The sequence below is a fragment of the Artibeus jamaicensis genome, unplaced genomic scaffold (assembly GCF_021234435.1).
Source record: "Artibeus jamaicensis isolate MK-2021 breed Jamaican fruit bat unplaced genomic scaffold, CSHL_Jam_final contig_484, whole genome shotgun sequence".
In the NCBI taxonomy this organism is placed as follows: Eukaryota; Metazoa; Chordata; class Mammalia; order Chiroptera; family Phyllostomidae; genus Artibeus; species Artibeus jamaicensis.
The window spans coordinates 2,776,260-2,803,906 of record NW_026521859.1 but is presented as its reverse complement, the minus strand read 5'-3'; the positions used below and the strand labels follow the sequence as shown (position 1 = coordinate 2,803,906).

The following is a 27,647-nucleotide window of genomic DNA, read 5'->3' as shown; positions in this document are numbered from 1 at the left end:
CACAGGAGAGAGGAACCTGTCGGTGTGAGACATGATCTAAACCCAAAGACAAGGCTAAAATGAACATGCTAATTAAATACACAAATATCAAACACTTATTGTGTACAAAGGATTGCTGAACTGGAATAAATGCAAAGGAGCTCCCCTGGAGACGGAGAACAAACCAGACCTTCACAATGGGGAGAAAAGCCTGATGCTGTAAACCAAACACAAAATCCAGTTTGTAAAAGAGTAGATGCTAGAATGATGTGTACTACAACAGGCTGTATGTACACATTTAATACCAAGCTATAAATAAAGCTCAAATACCAGTATCCTGGGGTCTGACAAACGCAGTAGGGAATCATGACAATTTTTAACTAAGAGGCCTTCAGAGAACTGTGACCAGTGTTGGTTTAAGGAGCACATGGAAAAGCTGGAAAGGGGTGTAAAGAAATGTTACAAACAATGGGAAACAGGCCTGTGTGATGGAGTTGGGGGAGGAGGAAGATCATGAGTGGACTTAGAAAAAAACGAGGCCCTTAAGAAAGTGGTATAAATGAGCTATCATGACAAGGGCAATGCCTAGGACAAAGCTGAACTTGAGAAACTAGGCTAACATCACAGCAACAGAGAAGCAGCTTGATTAAACACACGGTGAAATTTCAGTCCAAGTGTACCGAACCCAGCAGCAGGCTACCAAAGGGTGTGGCATTTAGTATTTGGAGATACTGAAGAATTCAGTTACCAACCATCTGTCCTAGTCATCCAAGTCTAAACCCGTCTTGAATGAGGCCCCCTGGAAGCTGGCAAGCCCAGGAACGCTCTCGTCTTTCTCAGACGGACGCCTCTACGCGAAAGCGCACACAAGCGGTGGTTCTGTCAGCAATAGCACGTCTGTTCTTAGACTGCTTTTCTTCTCAGCTTGAGAATTCTTCTCTTACGTCTGCGGGACTTTTCACAATGAGACTCAGGAACATGTAAAATAGCTAGTGAAACATTCTATAAAAAGACAGATGTGGAAAATAACCATAATTTTCAGAATCGCCCATTATTCCGAAAACGTCTGTGTTGAAAAGGAGGAAGGAAGTGCAGAGGCAACTCCTGGAACACAGGCCCCTGACCAGCAGAGTCCTAGTCCATGAATCACAGGCCTGGCTCTGCGCTGGACTCTGCTGTTAGAGGTTGTCTCCAAATGTCCCCCACCACACCCACAACCGGACATGAACTGGAACCTTCTCAGATGGGCTGTTTGTTTCTACACAGGTTACCGAGAAACACCATAGTCACCAAGGTTTGTTTTTATCCTTTACTCTGCACAATGTCATGTTTCTGTCTAGCTGGCCACATATCTAACACCCCTGGCTACCATGTATTCATTTTTCAAATTCATATCACGTGCTTACTGAGTGCCTCCTATGTGCCAGGCTAGGAAGCACTAGGGCCCCGAGGGAACAAAAATTCCAGGCTGGGGTAGAAACACACACATATAAAATGTTATGTGATGTATCTGATGGCAAGAAAAATTAAAGCTGGGAAAAGGTGCTGGGATCACAGAGCAGGAATTCACTTTGCGAAATGCAATTACAAAGGCCACCCTGAGATGGTGACAACAGAGCAAAGACCTGAATGGAGATCGCAAACCACTTACCATGAGAAAGGGCGTTTCAGTGAGAGGGACAGGTGGGTGGCACGGTCCACAGGTCGGGGAGCAACTTGGGAGGCTGGCCCTCTGCTCCCTGCCAGGTGCCCAGACCTGGCTCAGAGGCGGTCCACAGACATGCATCACACAGTGCAACTGCGGAGAGCGTGTGGCCGACAGGCTGGGAACAGAAGTGTGCCAATCCTTAACTGCTCCTGCTGCCACCATCCCCTCCTGCTCCTGGCCACAGCCTGCCTGCCAGCACCGTGCCCTTCTCCTTCTCATCCCCCTTGCCGAGCCTATCTGCTGTGCCACAGGAACAGCACAAAAGGTGTCAGCAAATGAATTCTTCACTGCCAGGTTGGGCCAGCCAGCCTCGCTGGGTGAACTGGGCACTTGCTGAGTGGCCCATAGGCCAAGCCATACATATGCTTCTGTACTTTTCTAAAGGACCGAGGGAGGCACAGGGCCCTGAAAAACCCTTGATACTTTGCCTATTGATCTGGAATCATGGGAACAGCATGACCCACTTTGCACAAGCCGGCTAACCACACTGCCAGGGCCACAGCCTGCCGGCCTGCTACAGTCCCCACCTTCCAAGCTGCACGTGGGGCGGTGACATCACTTCTCAGTAACTCGAGTCACTCTACAGCCAGCTTGGGCAAGCTGGGCCAAGTGGGAACACTGCTGCTCTGTACAATTGTACTAGCAGGGACCAAGCCCAGGCGCTGAGCCCACAGAAGAGGAGCTCTGGTCCTAAATGCAGCAAAAGAATAAGCCATTCTTTGATCTGGCTGGCTCCCCCCATGCAGACAGGAACAAAGGCTGGTCACCACCTCCCAGGCACCAGGTCATGCTGACACCCAGCCAAGCGTGGCGTCCCCATCTCTGTAAGCAGGGGGCTCTGACACCCGTTCAAGCCGCAGGGCTTCCCGCGATTGCAGGTCAAGACAAGGAGTCATAGGACACATTAAAAAAAATTCCAATCTCAACAGCACCCAAAAGCTATTAACTCACTAGTGCCAGGGCTAGACACAGAAAATGATGACTATGAAAACAAGAGAAGGGTAGGAAACACAGGTAAGTAAATTAGCATAGATTTTCAAGAATGCCTCTTTTATGCCTATTTTTCAAAAGCCACTTCTCACTATCAAATTCAGGAGTGTTTTTTGGTTACCATGCAACTGTGTTATAATCATGCCTCACTTTAAGTCTCTCACTAAGAAAAGACATTGATTGGGCTGCTCATTCTCTACAGAAATTACCCTATATTAAAAGAGAATGGTCGCGAGAAGTCAGCATGCTGTCACCTGACGTAAGTATTGGTGCATGTGCCCCAGACACAGAACTAAGTGTTTTAGGTTTGAGGTGAGCCTCTGGCCTGAATTCAAAAGGCACATTGGAACTGCCACAGCACACACATCACCTGGAAATGCTGACTGCACAAAACCTGAATCCCCACGGAGGGCAGTGCTCATGCGGAAAGCCCATCTGTCTACTCGCTAGCTCAGGCAGGAGTGGGATGGCCAGGTGCGTCATCTGCATGAGGTTAAATAAGCATTAGCGTTCACTTTGATCTAACGGCAGAGTCTGCTGGAGGCTTATGAGATAAAAAGACAAAACAATAAGCTTTACAGCAAACCCGCCCCTCGCTTTCCATTTAGCTCCCCAAAGGGACAACAAAATGTGGGAGAAGGGTGGGGAGCGCAGCAATGGAAGAAGGTGCTGCAGTTAATGAGATGCATGGTAAGTTGCTTCCACCACAGTTCTCCAGATGAAGTTGAGAATTACGATAGAAGCAATTTACGAAGTTATATGCCTTAGGAGAAACGCAAATGTTAATTATTTTGGCCATTATGTCTGGAGAAGGAGAAAGTGATAAAGCCACTTGGCAAATGAAAAGTCCTGGGATCTTAAGTCAAATCTCCTTTAAAGGGTATCACGTTTTGTTTTTTTTTTAAGTATTGTAGTAAATACAGTTGATTTCCTAAACCCACAGCTAGGCTATGTGTTGACTCCAAAGCAGCTGAGACCTTTAGGGTCAAACCTGGTTTTTCTTGCTGCTAAGACAATGGCAGCCGAGCGCAGCCAGCCAGCTTTGAAAGCCCCCTTTCCTGTGACATCAAACTGCACTGCGTTTGGTTTGGCAGATGTTTACCTACAATTTAGCATAACTTTCTTATCATATCCTGTTTTATTTATTTATTTATTTTTTGAATTTTCACAGTTCCCCTAAAGACAGGTCAACTGAACTGGCCTTACAAGCGACAAGACGTCAGGATGAAATTTCCTTCTATCTTCTGTTCTCTCCTCCCCATCCATCCCTTGTAACAGTCAACTTGTGTTAAGCGGGCCTGGGAACAGTCTTCAGACTGGCTGCCAGTAACACACAAAAATTAAATGGTGCTTTAACTTGGCAGTTACAATACTGCTTGAATTTGAAAAGGTTCTTCTAAGTTGGAGAAAATCTGATCAGGAATTAGAGGAAGAAAACCACACTTCGGTAAGAAATATTAAAATATAAAGCACTGTCATAAACTTGGCTGGTCTGGCTCAGTGGACTGAGTGTGGGCCTGCAAACCAAAGGGTCACTGGTTCAATTCCCAGTCAGGACACAGGCCTGGGTTGCAGGGCAGGTCTTCAGTGTGGGGAGCATGAGAGGCAACCACACACTGATATTTCTCTCCCTCCCTTCCCTTCTCTTTAAAAATAAGTAAATAAAATCTTTTTAATAACAAGACAAATATTAAAAAAACATTAAAGCATAAAGACCATACAAGAAAGAACATCTAACTACTAGCAGACAGAACTGAAAACAGAATGCCGTTAGCACGTTGGCATTTGAAGAACTAACTCTGGATTAAATCTTGGTTGGAGAGAAATAGCTGCCATATCAACAGTGGTACTGTAATTCTGACAATCCAGAAATGTAGGCTCATTTTCCCCCCTCACAGAACTCCTCTACTTGCTAAGCTCCATTCTAGGGGCATAACAAACTCTTGTTAATAATGGCTTTCCCATAATCGGAGGCATTTTTTCCTGCTATAGATTATTTGTGTAGAAAAAGAACACAGACCTATTTGGGGCCCTAGATAAGTGTTTTAACTGCAAAATTTGGGTGCTTACATGCACTATAAGATACTGTTGCAGGTTAGCTCCAAGGTTAAAGAAGGCTGAACAACCTCATTCTGGTATTATGAACATTTGAGGGAAATTTAAAAAACTTTTACCTTGTACAAAAATAAGATGAGGCAGGTTAGGAGATAAGCCCCACCTCCCACTCCTTAGTTGCTACTAGTTAATTAAAAAGTACTACTTTAACCATTCCCGGAGGTTAAAGGCAGTAGAGAGTCACCCAGTGGCTCTGAACTTAAATGAACCATCTGTAGTTCTTCCTCCCTGTCTTCACTTTGACCCTTTCTCCGAGGCCAAGGCCCAGATTAGATGTTACAAAGGTACCCCTTGCCTTCTTGAGCCTTCGCTGTCTGGACAACTCAGCATATAGCAACTTCAATTTTTATATGACTTAGATACGTTTCCAGTTATGGTGGAACACACTTTGTACCTTCTCAGGTAATGCCGAGATCCAATCTGTTCTCCGTGCACAACAGTGATCTATGGTGACACTGTAAATGGGGCAATATGCCAGCCACTACAAATAAAAAGGAGGGGAAAGTGTGAAGCACTGACACACAAGAGCCCACAACGGCAGCTTCCTACGTAAGTCCTAGTCACAGACGGCATTTCCTCCAGGAAAAGGGCCCTGCGTGCTAGTGATCTGGAGCTCTCACGAAGATATCCTGTTTGCTGTGTGATCAGCAAAGCATTTTACAGGGTGTGGAACAAACAGATACTCAACAAAAATGCACACACCTCTTAAACATTCAAAAAAAATTTCCCCCCACTCAGAGAGAGATGTATTTTTCTACTTTTGGATGGTAAAACATAAATATATGTGATCTAAGAAACTTAGATATAGATAAGTTTCTATATAGATAAGTATCTATAGATATAGATAAAAATATAGATTTTTTTCAGCAGTGGAAAGAGGCAGAGTAACATATTAGAATGTATTCTAGGGGAATTCTTACAGCTATAGAACAGAACGGTACCATCAAGTTCAAAACTCTCCCTCCAGTTCTCAGCAGGGAAGATTAAGGGATCCCACACCCTAAACTCACTTAACCAATAAGCATTTGGAGAGGGGTTTACTGTAGAAAATTACTCTTGTAGAATTTTATTACCTAAAGATGCTGACTTAGCTTTCATTTGAAAGCAGCAGCAGCAGCAGTGATTATTTTGTTCTGGTTGAAGCACAAACCCACCTGGAAAAAGCGATGCTAATCCCCACACAGAACACTCCTTGCTGGGTGGATGAAGGCCAGCTTGCTGCAGATGGACTTAGAACTCTGTCCTCAAAACAGCCTGCTGGCAGTAACTGATTAATCCCTGCAGGGCTGCAGTGAGACAAGGTAAAAAATCCATCAAGTGTGGAGAACAGGTCATCCCCGTGACTTGTTTTACTGCAGTTCTCCCCAAGCACCCTCAGAATCACTGCCCTTCACTCTACCAGTCATGAGAAAAGCATCTGAATCACTAAATTAGCAAAGACCTTATGAGTGCCCACTATGTGCCAGGCTGTATACTGCTCATTAGGAAAGAGGCACTGACAGGGTCTGTCCTCTGCCCTCTTGAGATGTAAAGCAGTAGGCGTGGTAAGCAAAAGACACCTGTGGGTCAATCGCTTTTGGGTAGCCATCGTTAGGAGCACCCACCTGGAGCCTGCCAGTGGGTTCAGATCCCTGCTCCACAACTTACTCTATGTAACAATCTCAGGCAAGTCCTTTTCCCTTTCACAACTTAATTTCCTCTTTTGTAAAAGAAGTAATTAAGTACCTTCCGCATGTGACTAAGTGAAGTAATGTATGTAACACACTGAGAAGAGCACATGACACATAATAAATGCTGCAAACACACTTGTCATTACAAAGACCTGGGCACTGACCAACTTCCCATTTGACGTTTATGGCACAGTTGGTGCTAAGCACAAATCCAAGTTCATGGCAGAACCTACGGGACAGGAACTTGCCCACATCCACACCTCATAGCTTGGTTATTCTCTATTTCGGATGCAATCACACAATGATCCTTGTGAATCGGGGATTTTTGAGAGTCACCAGATACATTCCTCTAGAACGGTGACTTTCAACCTTTTTCATCTCATGGCTCCCTGAACTAATTACTAAAATTCTGCAGCACCCCCAAAATATATTTTTTGCTGATCTGACAAAAAATAGGTACAATTTTGATTCATTCACACCAGATGGCTACTGTTATGTTGGTTATTGTCATTTTTTATTTGATGGTCTAACAGAAAAGAGGTCAGTGCCCCTGACTAAATAGTCAGGTATGACATGTTTTAAAAATTCTTGTGCAACACCAGTTGAAAATCGCTGATCTAGAACATTAAGGGGATGCTGGCCAATGACTTCTTTGTGAGACAGGTATTCATACCATCCTTAAGTCTGAGTGGAAGCCAGTCTGGATCCGATACAGCTGTTTTGCACTCCCAGGACCTAGCATAACATAGTAAATGTTCAATGAATTTATTCGTTTACTACAATTAGAGAGGTGGCTGAGTTGCCAAAGGTCGCACAGCTTGGGTGTTGCCAAAGTTTGAATCCACATCTCCTACCCAATGACCTACCATTCTTAAAAATACCCCATAGATGGCTTTTTGAGAAAGCATCTTCACCTGGTTATTGGTAAGAGGATGGTGAAAATATGCATTAGTACTGTTTGAGTTCATACAGCTTTAACCATGAGAATAAGATACAGAAATGCTTTAACTTTAAATTACACTATCAAAGTAAAAAAGAACAAAAGCCAGTTGTATTCACCTATGATGTTTGGTAATGAAAGCCTTAGAAATCTCTGTAGTTAAGACCTATCTGCAGAGACAGTGAAAAAAAGGGTAGCAATCCTCTTGGCCTCGTTTTCACATGCTCCCCATCACTTCCACTAGACCTCAATCAGTGATAAAATTATATGTTTATTTGTTAAGTGTTATAATTACCAGTTACACTACAATTATCTGCTCATTTGTTCACAATCCCTATTAAGCTCTAAGCTCCTCTAGGGCAAAACCTCTAATGTTCCCATTTGTATCCCCCCAGAGCCTGGATGCATGCCTGCCAGTGCTGATTACTGGTGGAAAGCGTGGACGAATGGGTGAAAGAATGCACGCCCCCATGCCTTCAGTTCCCTGTCACTGGCTTCTCTGGTTTGCAGCCCATGCTCAATCCGCTGAGCTACACTAGCCAGGGCTCAATGGCTTCTCCAGTCTGTCAGCAACTCAAAATTACCTAGGACCTTCAAAAAACAGATTTCTATAAATTCTGATTCAATAGTCTAGAGCCTGAAACATCTGTTTTTTTGAAAAGTTCCCTTGGTAATGTTGACAAGCAGCATTCTTTTGGAACCACTGCTGTATGTAAAGTTTGCTTCTGGACTCTAACAACATTCCTTGCTGCTTCTGAACTTCTATCACCCATATATTGACAGCACTACACTCACTGAGTCTACACTGGGATGGTGGTCAAGGACAGAATATATTTTACTCCTACAAATTTGGTTATAATTCCCTCCCTGCTTTAACTCTACCATTTCCTTTCAAACCATCTCTGAAGCTGAAATAAAACTCCAGGAAGTTATGGATCAGTTCTCCTATCTGTCAAACACTGTGTTACATAGAATATACCACATATAACCAGTATGCATTAAGTAACGAAAGTGCCTTCTCCATTCTGGGATGTTCTCAGAAAACATACCACTGTCAGTAGGAGAGGTCCCTTAACCTGTCATCTCCTAAACCAAGTGTCAGTAGTGGCCAGGTTCGCAAAAGCTCAGTGAGGTGGAGAAGATTTCCACTTGTTCCTTGTAATCCCCAGCTGCTGTCCTTAGCACACAGGAATCAAGTAACCAGTTGTTTCATCATACTGAGCTGGGGTGGTGTGGGCTGCCACAAAGTAAATGCCTGCCACCACCAGAAATCATGGCACATACTTGGCCACATGCAGTTGTATGTACTGCTCGGAGGGAGACAAGGTGAACAATGGGAAGAACCTGGACACCGGCTGAGACGGGCTCCTGGGCTCTGGCTCAGCACCATTATCATAAGTCCTACACTGAGCCACTTTCTGTTAGCTTCACCACTTAGAGTAGAGGGTCAAGGTTTCAGGCAAATTTGGTGTCTGCGGCAGGCAGCCTGTAACATGGTCCCCAGCGACCCCTTCCTGACTGAGCCAGGGCTGTCCGAGCAACCCAGAGAATACAGCAGAAGGACGGCATGCCACTTCTGGGATGAGGCTGTGAGACTGACTCTCATCCTGGTCAGGCAGTATGTCTCTCTGTTTCTCAAATCCTGAGTTCTGGGGGAAGCCAGCCGCCATGCTGAGAGCAGTCCCCTGGGGAAGCAGGCCCTCTGCGTGACCACCGGAGTGAGCTTGAAGCAGATTCTTCGGCCCCTGTCAGCTCCGAATGGCTTCAGCGACACCTGCAACCTCATCAAAGACCTCGGGCCAGACCCACAGGGCAGAGTCTCTCTGCAGTCCCTGACCCTCAGAGCCTGTGCCGAGATAATAAATGGTTACTGTTTTAAGCTGCTAAAATTTTGCAGTCTTGTTGCTCAGCAGTGGACAAGCCTTGAAACTAACGAGGTCAGTGGCATTAGAGAAAGAGGTTCTTAGAAGTCAACTCTTCTTCCCCTAGCTAGCTTTCCTTTTGGTTACTACACATAATCAATGCAGGCCCTAAAAATTAAATGCTCCCCTTTTGATTTAATCAGAACTGAAAAAATTTTAAAAGTCTGCTATCTAAAGCATAGAATTTGGTTATGAAAACAAGACAGTACTTTGGTTATGAAAACGAGACATGAAGCTTAACAGACAAGGGAGCTATCATTTATTGTCTATTGCATACCTACCTTTCTGAAGTATCAGTAAGGAATTACCCTCATTTTATAGATAAGGAAACTAAAGTCCAGAGATTTTAAGTAACTTGGTCAAACAACAAACAGACCCATTCAGTTAAATGCAGGTTTGTATGACTTAGGGTGGCCAACCATCCTGATTTATTGGAACTTGAGTTTCCTGGGATGTAAAAATCAAGGGGAAAATATTGGGGAAAGTCCCAGGACACTGCTTACCACACGATGTGCCCAAAGAGTGTGCTCTTTGAAAACCACCACACGGTGGTGTGGTTTTTATTTTTTTTACCACACAGTTTTCTAAAAGTACATTTTAAAGCTACCATTTTGGCAGTTTATAATCTGCAATAAAGTTTGAAATGTCACGATGAAAATGAGAAACACCAGTCTTTCTAGTCTTTATCCCACAGTTTCCAAGAAAAACAGTTTTGTTTTTTTCTGTGAAGGAGTAAAACAATTGCTGTTGTTACGCTACAAACATGGGAATTTTTCAGTGTAAAAATTTCTGCAAACTTGTCTCGAAGCAGCAGCCTAGTCACAAAGCACAGACAGGTACTCCCCCTGGTCTCCCACGTGGGCTCTTCCAGCGGGGCTGGCTCCCAGGGTGCCACTGGGTGCACCCAGGCAGGACGGCACCCCGAGTGAGGTGCTCTGGCAGGAGGCGCAGGCCGGCTCACAACGTCCCCTTCTACAGAAGCCCGGAGACAGACGGCTAAAACAACCGGGAACTTCAACACTAGCAGTGCACAAGTGGCTTTCACACCTGGTAGGTCAGGAGGACCAACTCTTACCAAGTTGGCACAGCCCAAACAGCACTGGCCCTTTTTCATTTAAAAAGATCCACGTAACCTCCACCAGGATGGCTACAATCATAAGGACAATGCCAAACTGGACTGCTTGAACATGGCTGGTGGGACTGCCAAATGGTACGAGTGCTGCAGAAAGTAGTTTGGTGGGTCTTCCAAAAGTGAACAGAGGTGCTAGGTGGCCCAGCAATTCTACTCCTCTGTGTGTGTGTATCCAGAGAAACGAAAACATATATGTCCATGTAAAAACCTGCACACAAATATTCACAGTGGCATTATTTCTAATAGTCAAAAAATGAAAACAAACCAAATGTCTATCAACTGACAAATAAACAGAATGTCATATATCGGTACAAGAGAGTGTCATTCAGCCATAAAAAGGAAGGAAGTATTAATACATGTTATCACATGTATAAACCTTGAAAACATGCTAGCCCTGGCTGGTGTGGCTCAGTGCATTGAGCATAGGCCTAGGAACTAAAGGGTCACTGGTTTGATTCCTGGTGGGGGCAAGTGCCTGGGTTGCAGACCATGTCCCCAGTTTGGGGCCTCTGAGAGGCAATCAATTGACGTTTCTCTCACACACTGACGTTTCTCTCCCTCTCTTCCTCCCTCCCCTCTCTCTAAAAATAAATAAAATCTTTAAAAATATATACTAAAGAAGTCAGGCACCATAATAGGTGGACCCATACAGACAAAGTACATTAGTGGGTGCCCAGGGCGGCAGGGAGGTGTGATGGGAATAACTGCTGACATGTATGGAATTTCTGAGGTTGTGAAAATGTTCTGGAATGAGGTCCACTTAAAAAAATAAAAATGAACTTAAAAAATGGAAAGGTACTTTTAAAGAAGCTTTAAAATATTGCATACCCAAGCCCACTTCTAGAAGTCCTTACACACGGGCACCAAGGACACAAGAAATATTAAGACTGATCTGTAAGATTATCATCAGTGATTTAACAGCGGAAAAATGGGGGAGGACATCTTTAAATATCTATCTAAAAGTAACCTGATAAGATAAATTATGGTGCAGGCATACAATTAAATAGCATGCCACCATTAAATTAAAGTTGTTGGGCATTTATTCCAGAGAAATTAAAACTTATGTTCACACAAAAAACTTGTACATGAATGTTCACAGCAGCTTTTTCTGTAATGGTCCCAAACCAGAAACGATCAAGATGCCCATCATCTTGGTGAATGACTCAACACACTGGTACGTTCATGCTATGGAACACGGCTCCACAATAAAAAGGAGCGCACTACTGGTAAACTTAACATGTAGGAATCTCTAGGGAATGATGCTGTTCAAAAAAAAGCCAATCCATTTATATAACACTTTTGAAAAGATAAAATTATAGAGATGGAGAACAGATGAGTGTTTGCCAGGGTTAAAGATGGTAAGAAGGCAGGAGGCGAGCAGATGTGGCTATATAAGGGCACAAGGGCTGACAGGACATTCTGTATCTTGTATCCTGCCTATAACAATGTCTATATCCTGGCTGTGACACTGAACTGCAGTTCTGCAGAATGTTACCACGAGGAGAAACTGAGTAAAGGGGAGTTGGAATCTCTGTATTATTTCTGGCAACTTCTTATGAATCTAGAATTATCTTAACATGAAAAGTTGTATTTTTTAAAGATCTACAAAAGTGAGAAAAACGAATCAATGAACAAAACTATGCCTTTGAATTTTTTAAAAACTTCCTTCAACTGCCACCTGCCCCCTCCACTGCCCCCAACACAGTGATTCATGGTTGTGATTTTCTGGCATCTGTAAGTACGTGAAAGAAGCAGTTGGGTCTAGAAAGGAACAGTCTGAACTACGACTCCATTCATAAAACATTGACCCTTCCTCCACAGAGGTGTTTTCACTTTTTAAGTTTCCAGCTGCCTGATTAGCTTCCCAGTAAACATTTAATTCGGACTGGTCAGCCAATGGGGAATAGCATTTTGATCCACCTAATGTTCCGATTCACTTCATGGTATCACGCATCTTACGAGAGCCAGTCAGTCCTCAGAGTAAGAAAATCGTTAAATATATCAAATAACATCTTCCTGAATGAAGTTTAATCTTTGATGATTCAGAGACATGCTGTGATCTTGAAGGGTTCTGGAACCAGAATTATGAGTGCCACATCCTGCTGCACAGAACTGCGGATGCGCAGGCACAGACAACTGAGCCGGGCCTGTAAATCTACTCTGTTTCCACGCTCGAAACCCTGAGCTCCTAACAGTCATTCCTTTGCCACTTTCCATTATCTTCATAAATGGAACAGAGAAAACTGTAGATAAATATAGAGTCGTCAGATTTGAGGTTTAAAAAAACTTTAATTTTATTTATTTATTTTATTTTTAGAGAGGGAGAAAAACCTCCTCGTATGAGAGATATGTATCGGTCCATTCCCTTTCATGCTCCCCCAATGGGGGGGGGGGACAGCCTGCAACTCAGGCATGTGCCCTGACAGGGAATCAAACCAGTGACCTTTCAGTTCACAGGCTGGCACTCAATCTGCTGAGCCACACCAGCCAGGGCTAAAAAAAGGGTTTTAACTGAATTTACTGGGGTGACATTGGTTAATAAAAATTATGTAAGTTTTAGGTGTACAATTCTATAATACATCATCAATTGTATTGTGTGTTCATCATGTGAGATTTTAAAAAATATTAATAAGAGCTTTTTGCAATAATAAAAACAAAGGAAAAAAACAAAACGAGAAACAACAACAAAAAAATAGCTTTTCCCAGTATGAAAATGATCCTTTACCTTTTGGATCATTTTCTTGTCAGTCCACTGCGGGGGGAAAAACACGCACACAGTGGTTTAAGAAGTGTTCTGATAATGTGATGGAGTCCTGTCATTACGTGATTCAAGAGTTGACTGGGGCGAGCTCTGCATACGAGTCACACGGGCTCAGCCAGGGGCCTCCTGCTGCCTGTGAACAGGAAGGAGCCACTCGGCTCTCACAGCTCTCCGGAGGACAGTGGACACCTTCCAGAAAAGGCTGAGATGACGTCTTTTGTAACCCTCGCTGGAAATTCTCCAGAAAGATTAGACTCTTCCTAGCAATGCTCTTCTTTTCACCAAGTGCTACTTTTAACAAATGTGCCACCGTGTCTAAAACCCCCTTGACAACTATTAGAAGTGAAATACTGAGAATTCCGTCCTAAGCTGATTACATTTTAGTGGAAATCCAAGTATTTTAGCAAGTCATATTAATGTAACTGAATATTCTGACTGGCTAATAATCAGACTTTCCCTTCATTTCAAGTCTTCCCAAGCACCAACATTCAAGTCCAAACTGTCACACAAGCCATCTCGCTGTCACAAAATAAATGGAAGCCAGTGATCAAATTAACACGAAGCCAACTAGCTGCCTACCTACCGGCAGAACACCAAGGGAGAGCTATTAACAGGTCCCAACATGCAAGTGAAGGACATAATTGAAGGGAAAAAATAATTATTTGTGTATAGACCTTGTAAAAATTCTTTCTTGCAGAAGTCAACCCAGTGAAAATTTTAGGAAAAAAATTTAGGTTGTAAAATGGCATAGATCATTCGGTGCTTTACTGAGCACCAACGGCATTATGGTGGGTGGCAGAGATGGAGAATGTGGCCCTTTCCCTGAATCTCAGAAACCTAGCTGTCACCTCGTTGGAATCCACACGTTTAGCTGACTTCAAAACACCGAAATGCAGCACGAATCCACAACAGCTCAACACCACCCCCAAACCCCCGCCCCACCAAAAGGCAAGGATATTTTATTGGTTGGGGGAGGAAGACAGATACAAAATAACACAAACCATCCTACTTTGATTTGGAAAAGCTAGCTCATTGTCCTATGCAGGACCAAATGAAAAAGGTTACTTAAAGAAAATTAATATGACTACAGAAGTGATGACATGTTTAAAAATGTATTATGATTTCTTCCATAGACTTTTTTTCCATCTACACAATTTAATATATGCCACCAGGTGGGAGAAGGGAGGGGACACTGTCCTAAGTCAGCTGAAGGCTGCTCTAACAAAATACCACAGACTGGGCGGCTTCAACAGAAACTTACTGCTCACAGTTCTGGAGGCTGAGACAGGTGCCTGGAAGTCCAAGGCAGGTGCCAGCAGATTCGGTTCCCGTGAGGGCCCTCCTCCTCCTTTGCAGACAGCCACCTTCCAGCTGTATCCTCAGCCTCCTGAGGAGGAGAGGGAGGGCGCCGGCCACTTCCTTCCATAAAGACACTAATCTCATCATGGGCCCCATTTCATGACCTCATCTAAACCTAATCACTTCCCAAAGGGCTCACCCTCAAACACCACCACACTTGGGGTTAGGGCTTCAACTCATGGTTTGGGGATGGGTTGGTACACGAACATTTGGTCCCTAACAGAAGTAGTTTTCTGTTTAAGAGGTAAAGAGAATGAATCATTGTTTACAGATTCCGGAGAAAATTGCTACTTTTTAAAAATGTAGTCTCTAAGGAGAATCATTTTCATTCATTGATTCCAATTATCAAAACACATAATCTCTACTCTACAAAAGGGCTGTGTTCCAGATGTTACTTTGTGAACTAGTTATTTGGCCTTTGGAAAATTCTATTTTCTGTAGAAATTACGTTGTTAGTTCTTAACCTTTTGGGATCCCACACTAATTGTAAAAAATTGATTAAAGCAAAAAAGACTGCTCTCTCCCCAAATGACAAAGAGTTTGGGTAAAACTGACATTTAGAGTCCCCCAAACCCTATGGACCCTAAGTCTCCAAATTAAGAACCCTACTTAAATGTGGTTAATGGATCTCCGGATGAGCCCTAACTAAAAACTCACAATGAAGTGGTACCCACAGGACTACAGACCCTCACTACTTCTAGGAGGAAATGGAATCTGCAGTTCCTGCGGTCTGAGTTACAGTCCCCTGGCTCCGGCAGAACGCTGTCATAGGCTCTCCGGTATGCTGCTAAACCTGTATAGATTCCCTCTTCCTGATCCGCACACGTGCATAATAAAGCCTACACCTCATGGGTTGTTGTGAAGATTAACTGAGAGTCTATGAGTCATTTGGCACAATTCATAAGCACCTCAATAGCTGCCTCATGGAAGCTATTTCTAAAATTACCATCAGCAAATACCCACTGAACACACATTTAATCCACTGAGGTAGGTGCTGGGACACAAAAATTCACAAATCTGCCCACAGAGAAATCAGAGTCTAGCAAGAGAGAAGTGGTAACTACAATATAGTGAGGTGTCTTGACAAAGCACATACAAGGAGAAATGGGCATTAAAAAAAGTCAATTTTACATAGGGACAAGAGGTCAGGGGAGGCTTCAGAGTAATGTTTGAATTAAGGCTTGCCAGTTGGGGGTGGAAGGGAGGGGAGAGAAAAATGAGGTTGGAGGAGTGGATAAGGGCTCTAGTGTCTGATTTTAAACAGAGGAGGGTGCTGAGAGCAGGGTGTTCAGGAGGCTGGGAAGAGGGTGTGAACCAGGTCAAGTCAGTTACAGAACTACTACTGCAAGAGTCCACCGTGGGGGGGAGGGATGGATGCGGTGAGGGCCAGGAGGGAGTCCAAGCTTCTGGCTTCTCACTCTGCACCCTGGATAAGGGTGCTCTTTGATGAGTCAGGGAGTACAGGGGCAAGTGGGCTGGAATAAGGGAACAAGCAAAATTCCTATCATCTAGAGACACACTGCTCTGCTGCCGACCTTATCAATCACAGATCCATTACACAGCTTCACATGTGCCTGTTGAGTTAGAAGGCAAGCCATATATTTTGAATTACTGGGCTGCAAATTAGCGAAAACTCACTCTACTGACATGTTCACTTATAGAGAAAACCTGTTAAATATAAGAAGTTCAAGCTTAAGCTGGGACCTAAGCCATGTATTTGTTTAAGGAAACTATGGTCCTAAGAAAACATTAAGCCAGCTATACTCTACCATGAATTACACACTTTGAGAGGTTGAATTATTTAGCAAATTTCTATTTCCCTTCACTAAATGGTCTGCTAATGACTAGTGCTATGTCATTCTATCACATTAGTATCTCTCCAAGAGAATCTAATAAACATCTAGATTAACCTCCTCCAGCCCACTATTTCAAATGGTTTTTTAAAATTTTCAAGTCATTTTCTTTGAAGATCATAATGGTTCAATAACTAACTCTCAGTCCTCACTGTGTGCCAATAGTGGTTCTGCTATACATTTACAGGGACAATGTCACCTAATTCTCATACCAGCCCTTGCACACGCCCCCCTTTCACACAGAAGTACACGGAGGCAGAAGGCAGTCTGTCATCTATCCAAGGTCATACTGCGGGCAGGCGGAGGGACACTAGAGTCTGCCTGCTCTTTTAGCCACTACACCTACTTCCCTCCCCGTGGTACTATGATTTTAAAAACAGATGTTTATTACAGAAAATCTAGAATGTAGAGAAAACCTTTGTTTGTTCTATTTTAAAGTAAAAACAAAAAGCAACCAAGAATGTGGCAGAATCCATGTTGCTCCTTCAATGTTTACAAGCAAAGACACCTTGGACCACCATTCAGCTGCGAAAGCCTCAGTCTCTACCCAACTGCAATATCCCTCACCTCGAAGTGGAAATCACAATAATTTGAGTTCTGGAGCAGTATTTATATAAAGCTGTAGTGGTTCTTCCATTATTAGTCACTTAATCTGTTTCCATGTTTTTACCATTCTTAAATATTCAAATATTACAATAAACATCTTTGCACACAAAACTTCAACTATGTATTAAATTATCTCCTTGGCTGAGATGCCCCGAAACTGGGCGATTAGGTCCAAGGGTCTTAAAATACACAGCAAAATTTCTTCCCCAAACATTTTTACCTACTAATGTTCCCACCAGCAGGGTCTACAGGAGCAGCGGATACAACCGCACCCTGGCCAGCACTAGGTATTTTCATGAAGGAAAAAAAATGTCTGCCACTAATTTAGTCTAATATAAAAGGCTCATGCATATATTAAAAATATAAATCGTACATGAATCTCAATGGTTGAATAAACATTAAATATATTGAAAATTTGTATAAATAAATATTCAAAATTTATAGAGAACTCATATAACTAACTCAACACACACACAAAAAAATCCCACAAACAATCCAATTAAAAAATGGGTAGAGGACCTGAATAGATGCTTTTCCAAAGCGGACATACAGATGGCCAATAGAAAAGTTGCTCAATGTCACTATCAGAGAAATGCAAATTAAAACCACAATGAGCTATCACTTCACACCTGTCAAAATGACCATCATCAATAAATAAATTAACAAACAAAAAATGCTGGCAAGGATGTGGAGAAAGGAGAACTGTTTTTACACTGTTGGTGAAAATGCAGATTGGTGCAGCCACTGTGGAAACCAGTGTGGAATTTCCTCAAAAGCTTAAAAATAAACTGCCTTAATGATCCAGTCATTCCGTTTTTGGGTATATGTCCAAAGAAACCCAAATCACTAATTTGAAAAATATAGACATACTCCTATGTTTATTTTAGCATTATTTACAATAGCCAATATATGGAAGCAACCCAAGTGCCCATCAATAGAAGACTGAATAAAGTTGTGGTACATATATACAACGGCATATTATTCGGCCATAAAAAAAAGAATGTGCCCTGGCTGAAGTAGCTCAGTGGACTGAGCACAGGCCTGCGAACCAAAGGGTCGCCAGTTCAATTCTCAGTCAGGGCATATGCCTGGGTTGCAGGCCAGGTCCCCAGTAGGAGTTCCTCCAGAGACTAGCACACACTGATGTGTGTCTCCCTCTTTCTCCTTCCCTTCCCCTCTCTCTAAAACATAAATAAATAAAATCTTCAAAGAAAATGAAATTTTACCATTTGTGACACTGGATGGCCCTAGAGGATACAATGCTCAGTGAACTGAGTCAGACAAAGACAAATACCATATGATTTCACTTGTATGTGGAATCTAAAAACCAAATAAATGAACAAAGGAAACAGAAATAGACTCAAACAAATAACAAACTGATGGTTGCCAGGGGGGAGGGGGTTGGGGAAAATTAGTGAAGATGGTGAAGGGATTAGGAAGTACAAACTGGTAGTTACAAAACAGGCACAGGGATAGGAAGTTTAGCAAAGAGAATGCAGTCAATGTCATTGTAATAACTATGGTGACAGGTGGGTACTTGAGTTTTGAGACTGATCACTTTGTAAATTATATAATTATCTAACCATTATGCTATATGCCTGAAACTAATATAAGATATTAAATGCCAACTGTAATTGAAAAATAAAATTAAGAAAAGAAAATTTGTATACATAAAAAACCATTTGTGGCTAATGCCTGGAACAGTAAAATGAGTAATAATTAAGCTCTCTGTATCTTACACTTTCTAAAGGATTAAATTTGTATATATAAGCTGGTATTTGTTGACTGATCACTCATGTTAAAAATCTTTCACTCAGGTGATCAGTACAGGCGTTACCCACTTTTTCAAAGTTTGTGTTGCGTCACTTTGCTTTGAAGTACACCCATTTTGCTAACAGGAAGAAATCTGAAGAGGATTTTCATTTTTATGAAAAAAGGTAAAGCGAAAATAGTGTTCAGGTTTGTTTTGCAACAAGTACATCTAGCATTTCAGAATCGAGCCGCCAGGGCTTTGAACTGTTTCTGTGAGCCATCTGTGCTTTATCTCGGTTCATTTTGTGCAACTGTTAGCAACACGTGTCACAAGGTCCAGAGAAGCTGGAGAGCTCGTAAGGGTATTATGCTTAGTGTAAAACTGGACGTAAATCAGTATCTTCTGTGATGGTGAATGAAATAAAGACGTTGTGTGTGCATCAGATCTAGAGTCTGGGAACCAAGTTTTTCAACATAAATCAACAGTGATTGCTTCTTTGCTTTCCACCATCTTGGCTGGCTGACCAAAGGTTTCATGGGAACACTCTAGTTTCAGGTATCAGGGGGAACCTGTAAATGGAACTGTCCACATTCTATAAAAATTCCCCCTCAAACCAAGGAACCAAGTCCAGTTACCAGTTTTGTTTTTTAAAAAAGATTTTGATTATTTATTAGTAGAGAGAGGGGAAGGGAAGGAGAAAGAGGAGAGAAACATTGATGTGCAAGAGATACATTGACCAGTTGCCTCTCATACCCCCTCACCTGGGGACCTGGCTCACAACCCAGGCCTGTGCCCTGACCGGGAATGGAATCCGTGACCTTTCAGTTCCCAGGTCAACACTCAATTCACTGAGCCACACAGGCTAGGGCTACTTACCAGTTTTTAAAAACTCTAAGAGAAGCATTGCATCTTACATAAACAATAAGGACCCTTGGGAACAAGTATGGATTTTAAAAAGCACAGGTCAAGCATTTGTTAAATATCTATTTTGTCTAGGGACATGGACTGTTTGTTAAAACACCAAAATATATAAACCCATCAACAAACAAGCCCTATAAAACAGTAAATTCAATTCTATTAAAAGAACCTCAGAAAACTAGCTTTAATGTTTTATGAATTTTTTAATGTGAAGTAAAAAGACTCTTTCAGTTGGGTTTTTTTTTTAACTGTGTACATAACATTTTGCAGAAGACAGGCCAGTTTTGCTAGTCAGTAGCCGAGTCAGCCAAATTGAGTTTATGTCATTAGTAGTTATTATCAATAAAGCATCGGAAAACAGCTTGGTTTTTCCAATCTCATGTGCAGGCACTGCCTGGGCATTTAGAAAAACATCAGACTTCTCAGGGAGAAATTTCATACGTATTAGACAGGACACTAATGAGAAACCCAGACACCCTTGCCTGCACTTTTCAGCTCAGTGACACACCCAGAATAAATAAGCGGCGTAGGACCCAGCAGCTTCGAATTAGAATCAACCGGGCTCCTCCTTGGTTCATAAAACTCCTCATGATGACAAGTGGCCCACTACTGGAGAATTAAGTCACACTGAAGGAAAGATGATAGCAAAATGTGGGACAGGCAATGGGATAAGCTATCCAAGGTCTAATAGGATAAAGTGGCATTAACTCTGGCCTAATTTGTTCCACTATCAAACAAATCTCACATCCTTATAGACTGTAACACCTCACTAATGAGTTAAGAGGATTTCATTATGAAACCATATTATCTTTCCTTTAGAGAGTTCCCAGATTCCAGATAACATCATTAAAAATAGAAAACACAATACTACTACCATTATTACTACTAATAGTAACTAAGAGTGAACACTTGATATATGCTCAGCATCCTATTATGTACTTCACATATACTATTATCCTTCAGTAACCCTGTAAAGAGTTATTTTATCCACTTTACAGAGGAAATAAACGTTCATATACTAAAAGTTATTGCAACAAATCACTGAGCCTGTACTTGGGGACTCAAACAAACCCTGGCTGTCTGGCCCCACAACCTGACCTCGTAAGTGCCTTTTATAGTGAAATTACACAGTTCAACTTCGCTACGAAAATACAGTGCATCCGACTAACAACCTACAGATACGTATAACACATTACTGAGTCCTCAGTAATCATCTCAGGTTTTGTGAGGAACAATTTATGTCCAAGGCAACCTAACACCAAGAAAATGGGTGTACAAAATAGTATCAGTGAGCCAGTGGTTACTACTGGTTACCGTGCTTATGTGACACACACTTGATTTGGTTTTTCTTCCACATTCAAATGAATCATTAGACAGACTCTGGTGTCCTGTAGATGGCATAAATGAGGTCATATTAATTCTCAAGAAGCAGACCTGCTAAGAAATTGACATAAAAGCAGTAATAGTGTTAAAGTGATTTCAGTGAGGCTAAGCCTGAAAAAACATCTCAGTGGGAAACTTCTGGTTGGAGTGCACCGGAGGAAAGCATGATATGGAATGAGAAACGTGTCTACCATGTTCGGCTCTGGTCAGTTTCTACAGCCGGGACGAGTAACGAGCTTCTCCCATGCCCCCCGGAACTATGGACACGCAGCGTATAATAAGATCAGTTACAGATCTACCCCTACCTCTAGATATTAACCATATAATTTTATATAATTAAAATATATATTTTAAAAATCATGGATATATAAACAACTGTTTTAAAAATGGGCTTCTGGCAATGAGCTGGGATAACTATTTAGTCTTAGATCAAAAGAAAAAGCTGAGAAATGAGCTATCATAAAATAAGAATTTCTCCACCTCCAAAGAAGATTACAAAGCAGTTTAGCTTGAGTTTCGACTTAAGGAAGAACTTTCAGAAATAGGCAAATATTAGAAAAGGCCTGTGGATTAGTGCATAAATAAGCTCCCACCTCTCTTCAACACCTGGAAGAACAGATTAACCTGAGGCCAAGGACATTTTTTGGACACTGGTAACCCTATTCCACGTAGACTGGAAAAAAAGGCAGAAAATCACCGTGTTAAACGTCAGCCAGTCTCCTGACTTTGCCCCGCCCTCCAGGCCTACTTTTCAGAGTGAAAACTCTGTCCTACGGTTAAAAGTTCAAGAAGGCCGATCCACAGCTCACCCCCCACCATTGCCATTCATCCGTCCAGACTCCATTTACTACCGACCGACTTCTTGTGTTTAGGTGTCCCACCCGAGAACAATTTATGGAAAGATACACCAAAGTGGGCCATTTGGGTATTATTCTTCAATCTAAATCACAAATTCTAGGTTAAGACACCCATTCCTGTATCACGTGCCAAACTATCACACACATCCAAACGCTTTTTATTTTACACTGCCCTTATCTATCCCTTACGGGAAATTATGACGCTTGTGAGCCATCTGTAGATAGTAATGCATGCCGACCATTTATAAGCACTCTTCTGGATGGAGTGGACCTGGGAGAGTCTGTGATTATGCAACATACCAGGAATCACACGTGCACAGTGTGGATGAAGGGGTTCCATGGAAGGTAACCTAATCATGGAAGGTAACCTAATCATAAATTTCTAACTTTAGAAAGGGTGGGCAGTCATGCCTCAGGCATGACCATGTAGTAAAAGGTTTCTTTGTCTTAAGCAAGACTTGCCAGTGTTTTTGGGCAACTAGGTTAAACAAACCTTTGAAACAACCACCCTCAAGAGCACAATCTTGTTAACTGCTTGGGCTCAAGTAAAATAAAAATTCTTTACGGTTTGAATGTTACTTCCGTCTACAACAGAAAGTTACCAATACCACAGCAGCACCAGGTAAGGGAGGGAGAGATGTGGGGCTGGGACATGGACAGGGTTCCCCAGGGAGCGGGGCCTGAACTGACACTGAAAAGATTAGTAGAAGAGGGGAGGCCAAGGAATGCAGGAAGGGTAACCCCAATGCCAAGGAGGGAGGCAGGAGTGGGCTGCCGTGCTCTGTGAAGAACTGAGATCTTGGGTAGGCCCGCAGAATATTTCAAATTCTATTGTAACTTTGTTAAGCAACCATCTAATCGATCGTCATGTGATTAGCACTTCACTAGAAAACCAAGTCAGCAACAATTTGAAGCACAGTAAAACATCCGAAGGCTCTATAAATATTTGCTAAATGAACTGATTCTGAGCCACGATCAGGGAAAACTTCACAGCAGTGACACATGGCCGGGTTATTAAGAATTTTACAAGGCAGAATGTTGATGGGTATTTCAAGCTGAAGGCACAGTATGAAAAGAGGCCTGAAGGCATAAAGGACACAGTAGAGAGAAGGGGCAGGGTACCAGAGCAATCATCTCTTAGTCAGTTGATACTATCTCCCAAGCACCTAATTAATATCCACTTTTTCCTACCACCATCCAAAACCAGGGCTCCCAGCTGGCTTTCAAGCACCCGCTCTCATCCCCTCGTATTTACCTCTATACTGCCCCTCGTATTTATCTCTATACTTTCTAAACCCACCAGAACTGATCGGGCCACGCCTGCCTGAGGTCTTTCAAATGTGTCCCCTTACTCTGGATACAACCTACAATTCCTCACTTTGCCTAGAGCCCCCCTCATGCACTGGCTCACACCTGCTTCCTGCCCAGCTTCTGCCCTCTGCTCCCACCCACTGTCTCCCAGCCACACAGGCTTCCTCCCACCTCCTCCACTACACCTTATACCTGGGCAGATACAAGCAGGGAAAGCTCCCTTATCCACCTACCCCACTTCCCACTTACCCGTATTTATGCCGGAAACCTCTGCTGAAAGATTGCTTACTCCAAAGAAATCTCCCCCTACTCCTTCCCCAAAGCCCCAGGCTAGGTTAGGTCCCTCTATGTAATACTCTAATTATACCCCAAATACACAGTATCTCCCTGAGGAGAAAGGGGCTGTGCCTGCCTGGTTCACCGTGTAGCACCCACTCAGCCCCCGGCACACAATGGGTACCCATTACATGTAAAAAGAATGACTGAAAAGCAAATTGAAGACAAAATGGGAAGACCTTAAAAGCCAGTAAAGTCCTCTGACCAGACAGTGGGCCTGGAACTGGCCTTGCTGTGGACACCACCAGCCTCCAACACTGCTCTTGGCACCAATGAGAGTGGCTGACTCAGCTCTACCAAACTTCATCAAAAAGAAGCCAAGAACAAAATTCATCAAAGAGAACAAAATTCAAAGTCTGCTTTTCATCACCCCACTGAGCAAGAAGCCCTCTGGACAGCAGTGTGGCATCATTCACCCAGCAGGGCGAGGTTACCATCTTCCACCTCACTTGCCTCCTTGGAAACCTGGTCTGTCCATCTGCAGTGAGAAGCTATGGGTGACCCTGATCTACAAACAGAAGAGTTATCCCCACTTTAGATGGGCTCATGCTTCCACATGTATGCTCTAACTTGAGAACCCAAATTTACCCCATGTTGAAACAGTCATTCCTCCACCTCTTAAACACAAGTTCCTACCCATCCATTCCTCCTCCCCAACCCCTCACTAGCAGTCAATTTGCTCTTGGTGACGACCAACACCAGATCAAGACCTTTCTGCCCCACCCTTCCACTCTGGCCAGGTGGGTATGTCTCTTTGCTCGGACTGGCCCTCCTAATCAACCATTCCCCAAACAGTCGAGAAGCCACATCCACCTCTGTAGGGTCTTCATCCAAGGGAAATCCAGCTGGACGAACTGGCTGTTGTGCCGAGACTCAGGCTGTCAATATGAATTCCTTAAAACTCCCTCTCCTTAAAATGTCATGTCACTTTTTTACATACTACAACATGGGTGAACCTTGAAGCATTATACTAAAGAAACCAAATACAAAGGTTAGCTATTGTATGATTCTACCTGTATGAAACATGCAGAATAGGCAAACCCACAGACAGAAAGATTACTGGCTGCCCAGAGGCTGCAGGGGAGAGGAGAACAGAGAGTAACTGCTGACCAGCACTGGGTCTCCTTTGGGAGCGATGAGAATGTTCTGCAATTAGGTGGAAGTAGTGGAAGCACAACACTGCTCATGAACCAAGTGTCACTGAATTGACCATTTTAAAATAAATGTTGTATTATGTGATTTCACTTCAAAACAATCCAAACACTGAGAAGTCAACCTTTCCCTCTCAGTTCATAAAGAGTGGCTTTCCACCCTCCCGCTTGCACTCGGGATCTCTCCCCCTTTCATCTTCTGTTCCCTCTCTCCACAGGATTCTTTTTTCCTGCTGACAAATCTGTTCGAGTCTCCCCAACCTAAAAACCTTCCCTCAATCCTGCCTTCTCCTTCGATCTCATCTAGATCTGTCTCAAGAGCTCATAAAAAGCAGCCAAAATCAAAAGCCTCCACTTTTCAGCTCCAATATTCCCTTCTAGGTCTGTTTCTGGCAATGAGCTACCTAGAACTAGTGAAACCCACTGGCTACAACTTGTAAAGTTGATAGACGCTTGTAAAAATGAATGGATGAAGCTTCATGAAATTCAGGCCATGAATGAGAGGTATTAGAAGCTGCCAGACACCCTTAGAGTTGCACTGTCCAATAACTAGGACATGAGCGACATGTGGCTATTTGAATGTAAATTAATTAAACTGCAGCTCAGTTCCTCAGTTGCCCTAGGCCACATTTCAAGTGCTCACAACTACCTGTGGCTAAGTGACTATTGTATTTGGCAGTGCAAAATACATGCCACCAGAAAATCTCAGTACTAGATATACAGCAGCTCAATGTGTGGTGGTACCTGATTCAGATAACACAGGATGTTCTGAGATCACTACATCTTATTCCCCATAGCAGCGGTCCCCAAGCTTTTTGGCACTAGAGATGGGTTTTGTAGAAGACAATTTTCCATGAACAGGAAAGGGGGGGCCAGGAGGCAGAGCTCATGTGGTAAAGTAAGCACACCCACCCGCCCCTCACCCCCTGCTGTGCAGCCCAGTCCCCAATAGGCTATGGACCCTGAGATAGTGGTTCCTGGCTGGGGGTTGGGGGTCCCTGCTCTATAATGAACCAAAAGGAAGGCAGATGCAGTATTTAGTAATCCCCAAAGTAGAGCTCAATATGATCGGACATTATACAAAAAGGCCAGAGGAACCTTTTTGTAACACATGAAATTATAAAGGTTAAATGGTTAAATAGAACAAGGTGGAAAGTGGGACACGATGCAGCTAGTTTTTATTAAAGCAAATGCACTGCCCGAGAGCAATATTTAAAAAAAGGTATCAAGTAGTATGCATCAAACAGGGGTGAACAAGCAAGGAAACAGCTATTTTAAAAGCTATTCCAAAAATCAGCCAATTTGAAGGCCCAAATCGTACAATGGATAGATAACAAAAAAGAACAAGATAAATAAAAAAAATGAAGTGAGTTGTTCATGCTGCACTGAGACCTCAGTCTCTCAGTTACTCACTACTGACTGGTTTGGATTTTTATTTAAAAACTGACCACTACAGTCCTCCAACAGAACACCCATGTAAGCAACCAGTGTTGTTAGAAGACATGAGTTCACTTTTAACTATTATCCCCCCTATGTGAAGTGCCCTGCAGATACATTCACTTGATAAAATGGCCCAATCCAGTCTGCCTGATGAAGTTCATGCACGAGCTGGCATTCAAAGATCCTGTGGCATAAATCAAAAAGTTTACTCAGGCAGAAAGAAGCAAGAGGCAACAGCTGCTGCAGAAGAAGGGGGAAATGATATTTTCATAGCTAAACAGAAGGGTGGTCCTTACTTAAAAATACCATAAACAAGATCTGGTTAGAATGAAGGTTCTCGAAGGGCAGCCCAGATACCTCTGAGGGTGCTTGGACCTCTTTCAGAGGTTCCATAAGATCGACACTATTTTCATGATGCTACTATAAGAATACTTGTTCAGTATGATCTTTCTCATCATTGTAAGGTGTCCCAGAGGCTACAAAATGTGTGATCTCAAAGACTGAATGCAGAGCGGATGAGAGACCCAGCTGTCTTTCATTAAAGCCAGATACGTAACAGACTGGCAAAAATGTCAATGTCTGTTTTCACAACACTTTTTGTTTTGGAAAATATATTTTTTGTAAAAATATAGGCTATTTATGTTACCATATAATGGTTAGTTATTATTTTAGATATATTACTACTTATTTAAAACTTTTATTTTAAAACAGTGCAAAAGTAATTTGTAATATAGAGTAATACCAATCCACATAAACAAGCTTTCTGTGGTTGTCAATTTTCATCCTAAAACCAAAAAGTTTGAGAGCTGCTGTATTATAAACATGTACAGAATTCTTCCCTCTATAAGGTTTTACTTCTAAATAGACACTGTAAATTTAGCTTCCCAACTTAAAGGCAAATATCCCAAATACACCTCAAAAATATTCTTACCTTTAGGATTTAAATTTAACTTGAAGTACTGCAAACACTGAGTTTGAAAAACTAACACTTAAATCCCTGAAATGTTTTTGATACTTAGTCATTTTGAAAGCAAGCTAACAATAACAAACAAAAATTAACAATAAATATTTTACTCTATGAAATAATTAAGTCGTTCCCAGTTCCCTGCTAACTCATCAAATTATATGAGTATGTTCTAACAAGAAACTCAACACTAATGAAACAGGATGAGCTGATTTTCAATTTACTATGTGGGCATAAAAATGTTGCAAGTTTCTTTAGCCAAAGCATGACACTAATGCCCTTTCCAAATGAGGATACTCCTAGTGGAAACTCTTCGTCACCAAAAAAGTAAAATTTTAAGTCACAAATAACGAGAGACACAAGTTTCCCGTGGCTAACTCCCATTAGGTAGTACTGCAAAGAGCATATATTCACTCTCATCAAACACTATACACATGCTCCAGTGGTTATTTATTTACCCAGAGAAAGAGAGGGAACACTAGCTCAGAATCAAAGACTC

At 42.5% G+C, this 27,647-nt stretch overlaps 1 protein-coding gene across 5 annotated transcripts in view; it reads right to left on the bottom strand.

Moving 5' to 3' along the window:
* The window catches only part of ELOVL5 (ELOVL fatty acid elongase 5), a 75,589-nt gene that overhangs the window by 32,426 nt on the left and 15,516 nt on the right, over positions 1-27,647 (bottom strand). The window contains exon 1 of one of the 5 annotated variants that reach the window (XM_037159566.2): positions 5,947-6,010. The exons of the other annotated variants lie outside the window; for them this stretch is intronic. The gene's annotated coding sequence lies outside the window, so the exon portion shown is untranslated. Of the gene's footprint in view, positions 1-5,946; positions 6,011-27,647 lie in introns of those variants that run through there. 5 annotated transcript variants of the gene reach the window in all.